Below are 12,217 nucleotides of genomic sequence, written 5' to 3'. Positions count from 1 at the left end.
TTGCATGCTCTACCTGCTCGCTCTCTGCAGAGCTGCCTCCGAGTTAGGAAACCCGTAGGGATGGAAGGATGTTGCTTCCAAGAAATCATATCAGAAGATGTTCTTGTGGTTATTTAGTCTGCCTTCCCGTGTGTGGAAGATCAGAACATGTAGGGGCAGGTGGCAGATGCTGCCAATGCTGTCCTTTGGTTCCTGCAACATTCCTATCTCTGGAGCTAAACTCAGGCAGCTGAAGTCTCTGCATCTTTCAGCAGCATAGCTTTTGTCTTGTTGGTTGACAAGATTATGGTCATGTTTCATGGCATTTTTGGCTATCCAAACGCAGGCTTGTTTCAGCATCATTGCTGGAATGTTAAAATGCTTTAGTTTGATTTTGCAAGGTCTGTTATACTCAATAACACAATTTGCTACTTCCATTCTTGTTTAATTAACTTTGAATTAAAAGGATATGTCTAAAATTAAACATGTTCTTGTCAATTTAAGATTACTTCTTAATAATAATATATTTGGACTTTGAACAGAGATTAAAGTTTAGTATATTAGTTCCTGTTAGGCAGCTTAACATTTTTAATAGAGAGAAAAATCTGTCTTATGTAACTAAGCCTATAATTCTAAATGAAACTGATTTAGCTGATCTGATAAATTATTAGTGAAATTGGAAATTAGATAAATTCTGGTTCAGTAGCATCTAGTTTTAGAACATGATTGTAAGGAAACATGAATGGGAAGGGGATGGAAGTGTACCTGTTGGTAATGTAATAGTTAGAGAGGACGAAAGTACTTTAATAAAGATTTAAGACTACCTCAACTGACAGGACTCAATTTCCTCCCACAATGAAACATAAAACAGTGCTGAAGATGTCCCTGTTAGAAAATGAGGATCATCACAGCTCCTATGAGGACCATAAATGTATTGAATAAACTTGGATGAATCAGTAACTTTGAGTAAGAAATAATCAATTTATCTAATTTATTGCTCTCAAGAGTTTCATCTGGGGTTTATGGGATTGCAGGGTAGAAGTAGTGGGAGCAGGATCAGGCACATGAACTGAAGCACAGCAAAAGGTGAAGGGACAGATGATCCCATGCACTGCAGAGAAGAAACCTCAAAACTGAGCATTAATTTGTCTTAGTTTGATCTATCTAGTACAACCCATACTGTAGGTATGTAGCTGTTTGCTATGAGCTGCTATTAGGTGGTGCTAACACTTCTTCCATAGGCAGGAGTTTCTTCAGCTTGGTTGTAGACAGCTGGTGGTTTCTGAGGAATTGGCTCATTTCTGATCCTAAAAATACATTAAATACTTTCTTCATCTTACTTAGTGCAGCAGAACTGCCCCAAGACTAAACCCTGCATCTGTGAAGTGTAGGAATTGCAGGACCCAGGGGGCAGTGTGGCTGGGAGGGGTCAGCCTGTGCTAAGGAGATGACTGGGAATCTCGTGTGAAGCGCCAGAAGGACTCCAGATGTTAAAGATCTGAACAAGCTCTGGGTGCACAGGAGACTCGTTGGTTTGTAGATGTGTTTTCAGTGCCTGTGTCGCACACACCGCTGTGGCTTAGATAGCAGAGCAGTTCCCTGCTTGGGAACTGGTGGGGTGGGTCCCTAGGTACTAAGCATGGGTCCTCCCTACCATCTCTGTGGCCCACAAAAGGCTTACATGTATGGTGGTTATTCCGTTCTCTGATACATTTTAGTGAGCAACCAGAGCTTGTGTGCATGCGGAACAGAGCTTTAGGTGCCAAAACAGATTCTGGGCATGCCAAAATGATTGCACTGGGTTACAGGAGTCTCTGAGCCCAAGCTGGGTTGCGGGATGCATTCAGTAAAGCATCCTGAAAGTCCTTGAAAGAAGAGGTCAGAGATGCCATTGACTTAAGAGCTGTGAGAAGCTGCGTGTAGCTCTTGTTTGTGGTATTTGCATAAGTTACGTATGGCTGAATATTTTGTCCTCCGCTTTGTATCTAGCATGCAATGAGTAGTTTCCTCCATCTGTAGTGAGACACTGCATTGTCATTGTAATGATTCATTGTTCTGTACACAGTTTATCATCCTGAAACCAACTTCTAGAAGATGCTGGGTACGTTTCCAGGATGTGAACTAGCTCTGTGGGCAATTAGAGGTTGGGGTCAGGACCACAGATAATACACTGCTGAAATGGTCAGTTCTGTGTTGGTGAAATTCAGAAGGACTGGGAAGCAAATTAAAGTATAAAGGCCCAACTGTTCAGTTGGACCCAACCTTAAATCTGTTTGAACAAATGTTGATGAGCAGAATTGGCCCATTTGGCTATACAGTCTGTGCACCGTGTTCTTGATTTGAATTGCAGTAAATGTGAACAAAAAACTTGGTGTTCCAGTGTTATGCATGCAAACCTAAGCTGTGTTTGGTGATGCATAGTGCTGGTGCACAGCCCAAATGTTAGACCAGTCTTTGAAAAGGCAACCAAACAGGTTTGCTACAAAATTGCACTCAGGGTCCACAGTTCAGGTTTCAAAAAGCAGAATCCCAGGACGCTCAGCTTTCTCCTTCTGATACCTGCTTACTCTTTTCGGCACCACAGTGCAGAACTGCCAATGTTTGGGAAGCTCCAGACTGAGCTTACTTCTTCAGGCGTTAGTCCTTTAAGAGTAACTACATTTAACATAGTAATAGAGTTTCAAAGCCATTCCTGGAGATATTCCAGGCCAGGCTGGTTCTGAGCAACCTGGTCCAGTTGACAATGTCCCTGCTCAACGCAGGGGGTTGGATGAGATGAGCTTTGAAGGTCCCTTCCCACCCAAACCATTCTGTGAAATCTTTTTCCTTTCTTGCAGGGTAGGTGGGTTCGTAAGGGTTTTTAACACAACCAAGAAAGAACATTCTCAAAGCATCAAAAATAGGTAAATTGGCAATCGAGTTCCCCAGTGTGAAGTTCATTCCCAACGCTACTCTGATGTGGGAGTAGCATTTTGTTCAACTTCAAGCTGTTCTGCCAAGTTCAGTTTTAAGGGTGTGCAAAAAATCCTGGAGATTCTTGAGTCTTCCTAGGTTGAAAATCCAAACCAATGTTGTTTCCATTTCTGAGCCCTGGCTGCTTCCATCCCAGCTGCAAATCAAGTCAGGGATGAAGAAGGTGCTTTCATACTTCAGGAGAATGCCAGCTTGGATTTATGCCTGGTACAAGGGTAAAAGGGCAGAGCATTTTCTAACTAAGATTGCCACTTTCTAGTGCACAGTGTTACGGTTGATTCGCTTCATATAAAAAGAACATAATATAGTTCATTTCATTTTGTAGTTATCAGAAAATACTCAGAGAAGTGACCCTACTGGGTTATGGTTTTCTGCCAGTGACTCACACAACCCGGTCCCTGGGCTGAGTGTTCTTGAGGATCATCTTTGTGTAAGATGGAAAAATCCCAGTCACTGCTTTCAGCAGCAGTTAAATAAGCTCCATCTTGAGCAGCTTGGAAGCAATCAACTGTGGTGAGCTGAGCTCAGCTCCAGGCTCCATCCTACGCGAGGCTCTGACCCAACCACATACAGACTACTAGCTATGCTGTTGTGCTCCAGGGACTGTTCAGAAACATTTCCCTTTGTACAAAAGCTGTGTGAGTGATATGTGCCAAAAGGATACACAGATTGCCACATATTTGGGCTTTAATATGTTCTGTTTTCCAGGGAAAGCATCAATTACCAGTAGATTGACAGCCAGTGCACCTTGGGCACTGATGTCTGCAGTCCCAGCCCTGCCACAGAATCAGGCAGCCCCAGATCAACACAGATTAAACAAGCTTTTGGGAAGTTGTGAGGACTCTCCCTGAGCTGCACCATAACCAACAGCATCACATGAAAACAGAATGATCAGGTAATTATTAGAGAACAATAACATTGTTGGGCTGACTGGGCTATACACCAAGGGGCTGTCAATCATGGTTATTATGAAGAGCAGAGCATTTAGAGGCTGTCAATCATACCTGCTTGTAAAAGCAGAAGGACTTCAGGAGTAATGTAACACCTGGATTTACTAAATGCAGAAATAACAAAAGCCTCCGAGTCTTGTGCAGGCTGCGATTAGAGGTTACATAGAAGTTCTTGCATAAGTTTATGCCTTTATTCATCTGCAAATATCTTATGACACTGGGAACTTGGAAGGGTTTATTTTTCAGCCAGCTCCTTTGTATCACTGATTGTTTTTAGGGCTGCTTAAATGTGTCAAATCTGGGAACAAAAAAGGAACTTTTGTTCCATTCCTTTGCTGTGAAGCAAAAATTTGGGGAGTTGGTATGCAAATAGCAAAAATTTGAGCCTGACCATCCTAAATAGATGGAGAAAGACCTGCCCAGAGTCATCAGCGAGCCGATGGCAGATCCAGAGGTGGAAGATACATCTCTTTGATGTTCTCAGGAGTTTTGTAGGTGGACATGGGCCACACCACCTCCCCTGGTAGCATGCCCGTGTACCGCAGCAACAGGCATCATCTCGCCAAAGCACTCACGCAACTGGTAGTTAATTCAGTGAATTTTAAAAGCAAATGTTAATAATTAAACTCAAGTGGTTAATGAGTTCCTAGAGAAAAGATCAAATTATACTCTTCAAACATGGAGTTAGAATTTTGTCTGATTGGAAGAAATATGTTTTTCCCATGAGGGGCAGTTGCTGAAGTGACAGTTTGGAGACTGTTGTGACAGCATTTGCAGAGATGGGTGCCAGCCAAAGAACAGAGCTTTTTTAGTATCTCTGGTAACATAGTAGTTTCTTTTGAAAGCATAATTATGTTGCATTCCTTGCACAGTTCATTAGGAAAAGAAAAACAAAGAACTTGTATTCCATGTGGTTGATGTTCACACGTTTTTATCTTAGCATGATAGAAGTTGTTAGATCCAGAGAGTAGCATGGTGTCTCTCTCTCTTTCCCTGCTAGCCTAATAACATAGCTAGTGCTAGGTGGGAAACAGCTTTCCTGCCCACAACTGTTATTCAGGAGTCCTTTTTTTTCCCTGTGTGAAATCTCAGAAAGTGTAAAAATAAATGTAAACTAACAATCTCAGTGGGAACTAATCTTGGGTCAATTTGAGTCATTCTGATGTCTTGAAGTGTTTGATTTCTGACTAATTTTTAATATGGCCTTTTGGTTGCTACTTTTTTAAATATAAAAAGGAAGAAATGGCTTTAAACTTTGGGATTATTTGTGTTTGCAGACTATAAAAGTGAAATTTCCCCAACATTTTCCCACAGTGCTCTCTGTTGAGGAACGCGTCCAAACTGTTCCCCACAAAAGAAGTTTCTGTTAACTTCACACATCTTTTTTTGCATGGAAAAAAAGAGTTTTGTGGAACTGTTCCCAAGCAACTCTGGGAATAAACATCCTCTTCATTACATCTACCATTTGCAAGCAAAACAAGTAAACAGGATTTCTGCAGAGCCAGAATTTATCAAAAGTGTCAAGATAAAGCGGATTCATTTTCTTGGAGCATATGTAAGGCAGTCTTTATGGCACGAGAGCAGAGGAGAGAATAAACAATCTTTACTGGCCATTAAAGAGGCCTTGCAGAACTGAATCATCTCATACTTGCAGAAGCTAGCGATTACTTCTCACACTGCTTTAATCCCTTTATAGTAAGGAGAAAACCTAATACCTGTAACCTGCCTCCCAATAGCTATAATCTACCTGATACCAACACATCCTGTTGAATCACTTATAAATGGCTTAAATCCCATTTCTGTTTAGTGACAGCCTGAACTGCCCTTCTATGGTGGGAAATTGGCTATGGGACACTAGGACAGCCAAGAGTCAAGGCAGGGGATTGGAATGGGATGAATTTTAAGGTCCCTTCGTACCCAAACCAGTCTGGGGTTCTGTGCTGCTTCAGCCTGTTCAGGCAATTTGCAGCATCCCATTTGGAGGATTATATATGTATATTTATGCATATATATATATCTATACACACATGGAATGTTTATTTCCCTCTAACCTGAGCTGTATAGTGGTAAATTGGAAAGCAGTCTTGGTTTTCAGTGACAAGCCATTCTGGTAGGGCCCAGGCAGGGTCTGTTCATAGATCCCTCCAAAACATTGCAGATCCTGCTATTCTGTGGAAGATGTCACAAGCACCAGAAAAATAATCTCCTACAATAAGAGCTATGCCTGGCACAGAAGGATCCCCTGATGGTTTGTCGCTGTTGCTGCATTAGCTCTGCAAGTGAGGCATGGTGAAGCATAGGGAAAGGGAGGAAGAGGCTTAAGTGCACAGCTGCAGTTACTCAAAAATCAGGCTAAAGCTGATGGAAATCAGCACACCTGGGTATCCGTGGCTTGGTTTTGAGAGCGCTGTGTGAAGCACACACACTTCATGCTGCCTGTGTTGATAAAGAGATCATCTAAAGAACTTTCATCCAAGCAAGAAGAGGTACGAGGATGTCTGAGAAGTCCTCCCTGTCCTTGTGTGGAAGAGTTGTTTAGGATTATAGCTTTGTTTGTGGGTTATTTGTGGGTGTTGTGTGTCACTGAGAGCCCTGTTCCCTGTCTTCTCAAAAACACAGGGAAAAGATGATGCAATCCACAGCTCATCTCTGGGAAAAATGTGCTCAGGCAGCAGAGCTCTCCCATGGGGTCAGTAGTATAGTGCAGTCCTGTCTCTGTCCTGTCAGTCCCCTGGTGTCAGTGCTATAAGCTGCTCTTGGTGAGCCTAAAGGACAGAAGGTGAGGACATGTGGGTTTGTCCTTCACTTGAATTCCTGTTGTGATGCTGGCAGCAGAGATGAATTCCCTCTCCGAAGCAGGTCCAGTCTCAGGAATCTGAGTAGCGCACTTTGCTGCTCAGAGTACTCGTAGCTGGACTGTGCTTTTGTGGCTTAAAAAGAAATGAAGTAAAAAGAATTCATTGGATATTAAATGGTAGCAAGTGGAAGCAAGAATTATTTATACGTTTATGAGAATTCTTTGCGATGTTGTTTAAAAAAAATAATCTGATGGTTGAAATTCCAGCTTTGTCCCTTATTTCAGTCATTCCTGTAAATAAAAAGCTTAAGCTTTGGCCCTGTGAGGTGCTATTTCTGTGTCTGTCCTAGGAGCAAGCTGCACAGAGTGTTTGCCTTTGACGTGCTATCGTCTTTCCCCAGGTGTTATTTATCTGGTTATGTTTTAAATATGCACACTGTTATTGTGAGCAAGCTACCAAAATCTCTTGAGCCCTCAAGACCTAAGCCCTGTTCTGCCCTCCCAGTCTCACTCCTAGGTGTTGCCACTGAAGCCTCGCAGCTCTTCTGGAGCTTGGTGAGAAGTGACCTTCATGCTGCTTGGGTTGTGTTGTTGAGCTGTCGAACAAAGGGGCTTTATCTCACCTGCGATATGAGCTTGCTTTGTCCTCAGTGAGTGTGATCAAGGAGGGAAGTGCAGCACCTTTGTTTCTGAATGAATCAGCTGCTCTGGTTCAGGGCTGTGTCTTGTATTGCTGGGCTTCAGTGCTGCAGCACGGCGCTGGTATTTTTGGCAGAATAAAGTCCTTCTACATCCAAATGACCACAATAGTGCCTTTATCTGGAAAGCATTAGGTTTTTCAGCCTTCTAAATAAACTGAATGCTCTAGAAGCATCAAATATGGAACATTTTGCTTGGTGCTGTTACACCTTATGAATCCTCAATGAAGTTACGATCTGTAGTGTTTGGTTGTTGGGTTTTTCTGCTTCCTCCTTGGTTCTGTGCTTGAACCATGTCTATTCTCCCAGACAGCTTTGCTGGGGAAGGAAAAGTAGGAGTAAGTTCATGTTTCCCTACTTTCAGAGGCTCTTCTGTGCCCAGGGCAGAGTTGCCTGCTGGTTTTGTGGGGCTCAGGTCCTCTCATTGAGTGAGGTTTCTGTGCCTTAGGTCAGTGCATCTCTGGGTCCTCAGCAATTGTGATTAGCTGGTACTGAAAGACCTTCAGGATAATGATAACATGCCTGACTTTGCACTTCCTTTGGCCCAAACAGGATCCTCTGTGTTCAACTTTTCTTAACTGAAACAAACTCCTGCAAGAGGGTTTCTTGGGTTGCATCAGCTGCGTTTCAGGGGCTGTTCCCAGTGCCTAAGAGGCATTTGGTTTCTAACATTTTGCATCTCGTGCATGAGCGCTGAGACTGCAGCTGGGTTCAGCATCCCCAGTTTTGCTCAGGACCTGTAAACTGGTATTTCTACCCAGAATGGTTAATGACTGCTGGTTGCCTGTTCCACCCCTGAGGCTTCTATCAGCCTGTATGGTGCTCCCCACTTTGAAGGTGGCTGCCTTCCTTTGGGCTCCCTTTTGGTGCAGTGTTGTTGATGGGTGTTCCCATGTGTGTGTTTTGGTCACTTTGATCTGGATCAGATGCCTGTTTTGGCAGGTCTTGCTTTGTTTGAAGCTCTTGCACAGTGCCGTGCAGTAGCACGTCACCAGCAGCATGGGTTTTTCTATCCACCTATTGATGTTCTACTTGCCCAAAGGGGTTTTCCAGCAGAGAACATTGCCCTGTCTTGTGTCAGCATCTGTACTGAACAACTGGGGTTTCTGACAGCTCAGGCTTGCCAGATAAAATGCTTGGGATATCATTTTTAATGACACCGAGAGTTGTGTTAATCTTGGAGCAGAACATAAACCCTTGCTTTGCCCTGGGGCAATCTCATGGAAACGTTTATGTTGTAAATGGAAACAAGGCCTGGGGTCACACTCCACATGCAGGAATTTGTCGTGCTTCAGATGTTCCTGTAGCTCTGTTAGGGGCTTCTGCGTCCTGCCTTCTTCATCTCTACATAAGCATCACATATCAACAGTGACTTTGGTTTTACTTTGGGGACTTACAGAGATATTAAAGAGCCTGCAAACTAAACCATATTCCTCACAGATCAGGTCACAGTTTCAGCCCACCAGCAAGGTCCTGTGGCTCACAGCAGCATCCCAGGGTAGGATGTGACCTGTATGGATGAAGCTGATTTTGGCCTTGCTGGGTATTTTGCATTTCTAATTGCTCTTTGTGCTGCTTTGGTGTCGTAAAACCGGGAACTCAGAAATGTGTTTTTTCCACTTCTTTGACCTTTCTATGCAAATCTTCCTTGAGGGTCAGATGCGTGTGAGAGAGAAATGATGCCAGTGTAATTTAAAAACGATACAATGACATCTGTTAGCTCATCTATGCAAGGAAGTCTATTATTGCCTCTTAATTAATGGAAGTAACCTAATTGCTTCCATTTATCAAACCGTGGGTTTGTAACGGCTACGCCGCCTGGTATGAAGGTGTTTAAAGTGTTAGGTTACCTGGCCTGATGCAGCTTGTCTTCAAGTATTCTCTGCTGCTGCCTCCCCAGCCTTGGCTCATGTCTGTCTGCACAGTGCTCGCTGTGTGCTGTGGTTGTACTCATAAACCGAAGTAACTTCAGCCTCAAACTGTTGGTTTGTTTGAACTTCTCTTGACTGCAAGCCTTCAGATGTCAGAGAAGGGATCGTGCCTCTTGCCCTCAAACATCCGTCTGCTCCTTGTGAGGCTAAACATGAAAGGATTAAATTCCAGCTCAACTCTCACTCATTGATAACCGATAGTGCCAGCAGTCACATCCCTTTACCTTGGGATGATGCTGGAGCTGTCAGAGGTCAGAAGCCTGGCGTGATGGACCTGCCCTGTTGTTTCTGAAGGAGCGTTTCTCTCCTGTGAAGAGTGTTTTTAGCAGAGGAGCATAAAATCAGCAAGGCTGGAAAAGACCTGAAGTGTTTCTCTTCCAAATGTGCTTTACCCAAGGGAGGGAAGGGGGAAATGTTTTCCCCCACTTGACAACTGATGGCTTGTTACATCCTTAACTCTGAGCTGTTCACATAGATATTACCTTGCTGACAAAGTGAAAGCTATTTAGTAATTGCTTGTGAGAGAAAATCGGCTCCATTAGAGTTCAGCTGCCTTTGTTCCAGCCATTAAAACGCAGACGCTGCCTTATTCATATAGAAATTGGTTTAATAGTTTCATTATTTTTCTTTAGTCCAGTTTATTAAAAGAGCAGTTGCACCCTTTGGATATACTCATGCTAGTATCAAGTGTGTAAGGAGAGGTTGGGCTTCGTCACCCATCGCTTACATGGGGACAGTGTTCTCTGGGTCTCTGACCACAGCACAGCAGTTATCCACAGCCTGGCTGGAAAACAGCATTTCAGCCAAATCTGAGGGAAATGTAAGACACATTCCTCTTCAAACAGGGGATGGCTGCTTTGGATCCTGTTTGAATGGTGCCACTTCTAAATACCAGTTTTTCTTCCCTTCTAAGTGCCAGTTTTCCTTCATAGGCTGTCACTGAGACCAGAGGCTGCCTTCACATAACAGTGTCTGCTTCTCTGCTAGTTGTTAACCTTCATATTTTGTCCCTTGTTCCTGCTGGTTTTCTGCAGCTTTTCTCCTGTTTTCGTTTTCTTTGCTGTTGTCCTAGCCCGTTTGTTAAGCGCAGCCAAGCCTCTGCCTGCTGTTTGCAGCACCAGCCACCTCCGGACTGCTTCCCTTGCTGCAGTTTCAGCATGCCTCGTGCATTCCATTTGGGATAGGATCCAAATGATACCAAATCCTTATTTCACGTGTGTTCTCGTAAAGAGAACCGGGCTCATCCAAATTGCATCAACTCCGATGAAGCACCTTTGCTCTCCACGTCATGCTGGGAGCTGAAGTAGTTTCCATTTTGTTTTGCCCCCTTGATTTCATTATCCCTGACTCATTTACTGGTGTCATAGATGCCAGTTTGTGTCACTGCAATTTGCTCCCATGGAAATGACTCCTGCACATGTGCATGTGGCATCTGACTCTTCACTCTTCTTCCACAATTTGGGAACGTTCAGAGCTCTAACCCAGTGTCCCCGTCTGTCTCTTCCCTCAAAGTTAATGAGCCTTCTTCTTCTTGCTTCAGGCATATCACCCACCATGACTTATTCATAGATGATGTCTATTAAAATTGTCAAATCCTTTGAAAATGAAATTATTTCTCTAAATAAAAAGCCTGTTTCTAATCTCATTGAAGATGTTTCAACACAATTGGCCTATTTTCTGGTACAAATGAAGAGTGACTGTTCCAAGAACTGTTTGACCAGAGAGGCAATTGGAGCATCTTGTTTGCTTGAAGATGTTTGTGATTGATTATAGTGAAATATCAGAAACTGCCCCTGGCTTAGTCTGGGAGCAGCAGCACAACAGAGATTTTACCTGGAACAAGGCATCCAGATCAGATCATATGGCATGAAGCAGTCCGCACAGAGGGGTGGGAGGCTTGTGAGGTGCAGGGGTGTGACTGACCAGGGAGAAGGAAAAGAAAATGAGTGGAACTGGGGATCCTGATCTTGGGAGGAAAGCTGGCCTGAGGGAGGAGTGCTGGTGACCTCTTGGGCTCAATCTGTGAGTCAGCCTCCTTGGAGCTGGGCTTGGTGCGTGTCGATGGAGGACAAGGTCAGCAGGGCTGTGAGTGAGGAAGGAACAGGGTGAAAACTGATGGAGAGAGCCAAGGCAAGAGGTCTGATGGTGTGGGAGTGATGAAGCAAGGGTGAGAGCAGGCTGGTACATGGAGAACCATGGGGTCATTTGATGCTAAAGCTGGCTAGATGATCAGTGTAGCTGAAAAAATAAGTTTTTGGAAACACAAAACTTGCCAAGAAAGGCAGAGGAATACTTCCAGCATCCCAGCCTGGTTTGGGTTGGAAGGGGCCTTAAAGCTCCTCCAGCTCCAGCCCCTGCCAGGGGCAGGGACCCCTTCCACTGGAGCAGCTTGCTCCAAGCCCCTGTGTCCAACCTGGCCTTGAACACCTCCAGGGATGGATATGTTGCATCTAAGACCTCTTAGTGCGCTAAGAAGTTGAGTAGGCATTGGAGGTTGCTGTGCCATATGGATACAGCCCTGCAGTCTAGCACTGGCAAGGTCCCAGCCCGTATCTGTGACCTGCTGCCTCAGAGGCAGGATGTGCCTGCACATGAATTCACAGGCTTGCTCCTGTTTGAATCATCTTTTCTTGAAAGCAGAAGATTAATGAATAAAAATACAAGTATTAGGAGTCAAGTGTCTTGTGCCCAGTGGCCTTAGTTCTTCCTTATCTCTACAAGAATTCCCTTTCTTGGTTTATGTACAGCTTAGGTTATATTTGTCTCTTTCATGTCCCTCTTGTGCTGATGTGTGCCTCAGACACTGAAGTAATTGTCTTTGTTTCCAGCTGATAAACTCTCAGTTCACAGCCAAGTTTGTATTATCACATTTCACTATTAGTTATGTCA

At 43.9% G+C, this 12,217-nt stretch overlaps 1 protein-coding gene across 8 annotated transcripts in view; it reads left to right on the top strand.

Annotated features, from left to right (window-relative positions):
• HTR2C (5-hydroxytryptamine receptor 2C) overlaps positions 1 to 12,217 on the top strand; it is a 215,952-nt gene that overhangs the window by 159,309 nt on the left and 44,426 nt on the right. The window contains exon 3 of one of the 8 annotated variants that reach the window (XM_061353282.1): positions 3,661 to 3,847. The exons of the other annotated variants lie outside the window; for them this stretch is intronic. The gene's annotated coding sequence lies outside the window, so the exon portion shown is untranslated. The remainder of the gene's footprint in view (positions 1 to 3,660; positions 3,848 to 12,217) is intronic. 8 annotated transcript variants of the gene reach the window in all.

This window comes from Neopsephotus bourkii, unplaced genomic scaffold, assembly GCF_033783945.1.
Source record: "Neopsephotus bourkii isolate Nb327-2 ecotype Australia unplaced genomic scaffold, CSIRO-AGI_Nbou_v1 NB_668, whole genome shotgun sequence".
Lineage (NCBI taxonomy): Eukaryota > Metazoa > Chordata > Aves > Psittaciformes > Psittacidae > Neopsephotus > Neopsephotus bourkii.
The sequence above is the reverse complement of the archived record's forward strand: the minus strand, read 5'-3'. Positions and strand labels throughout refer to the sequence as shown.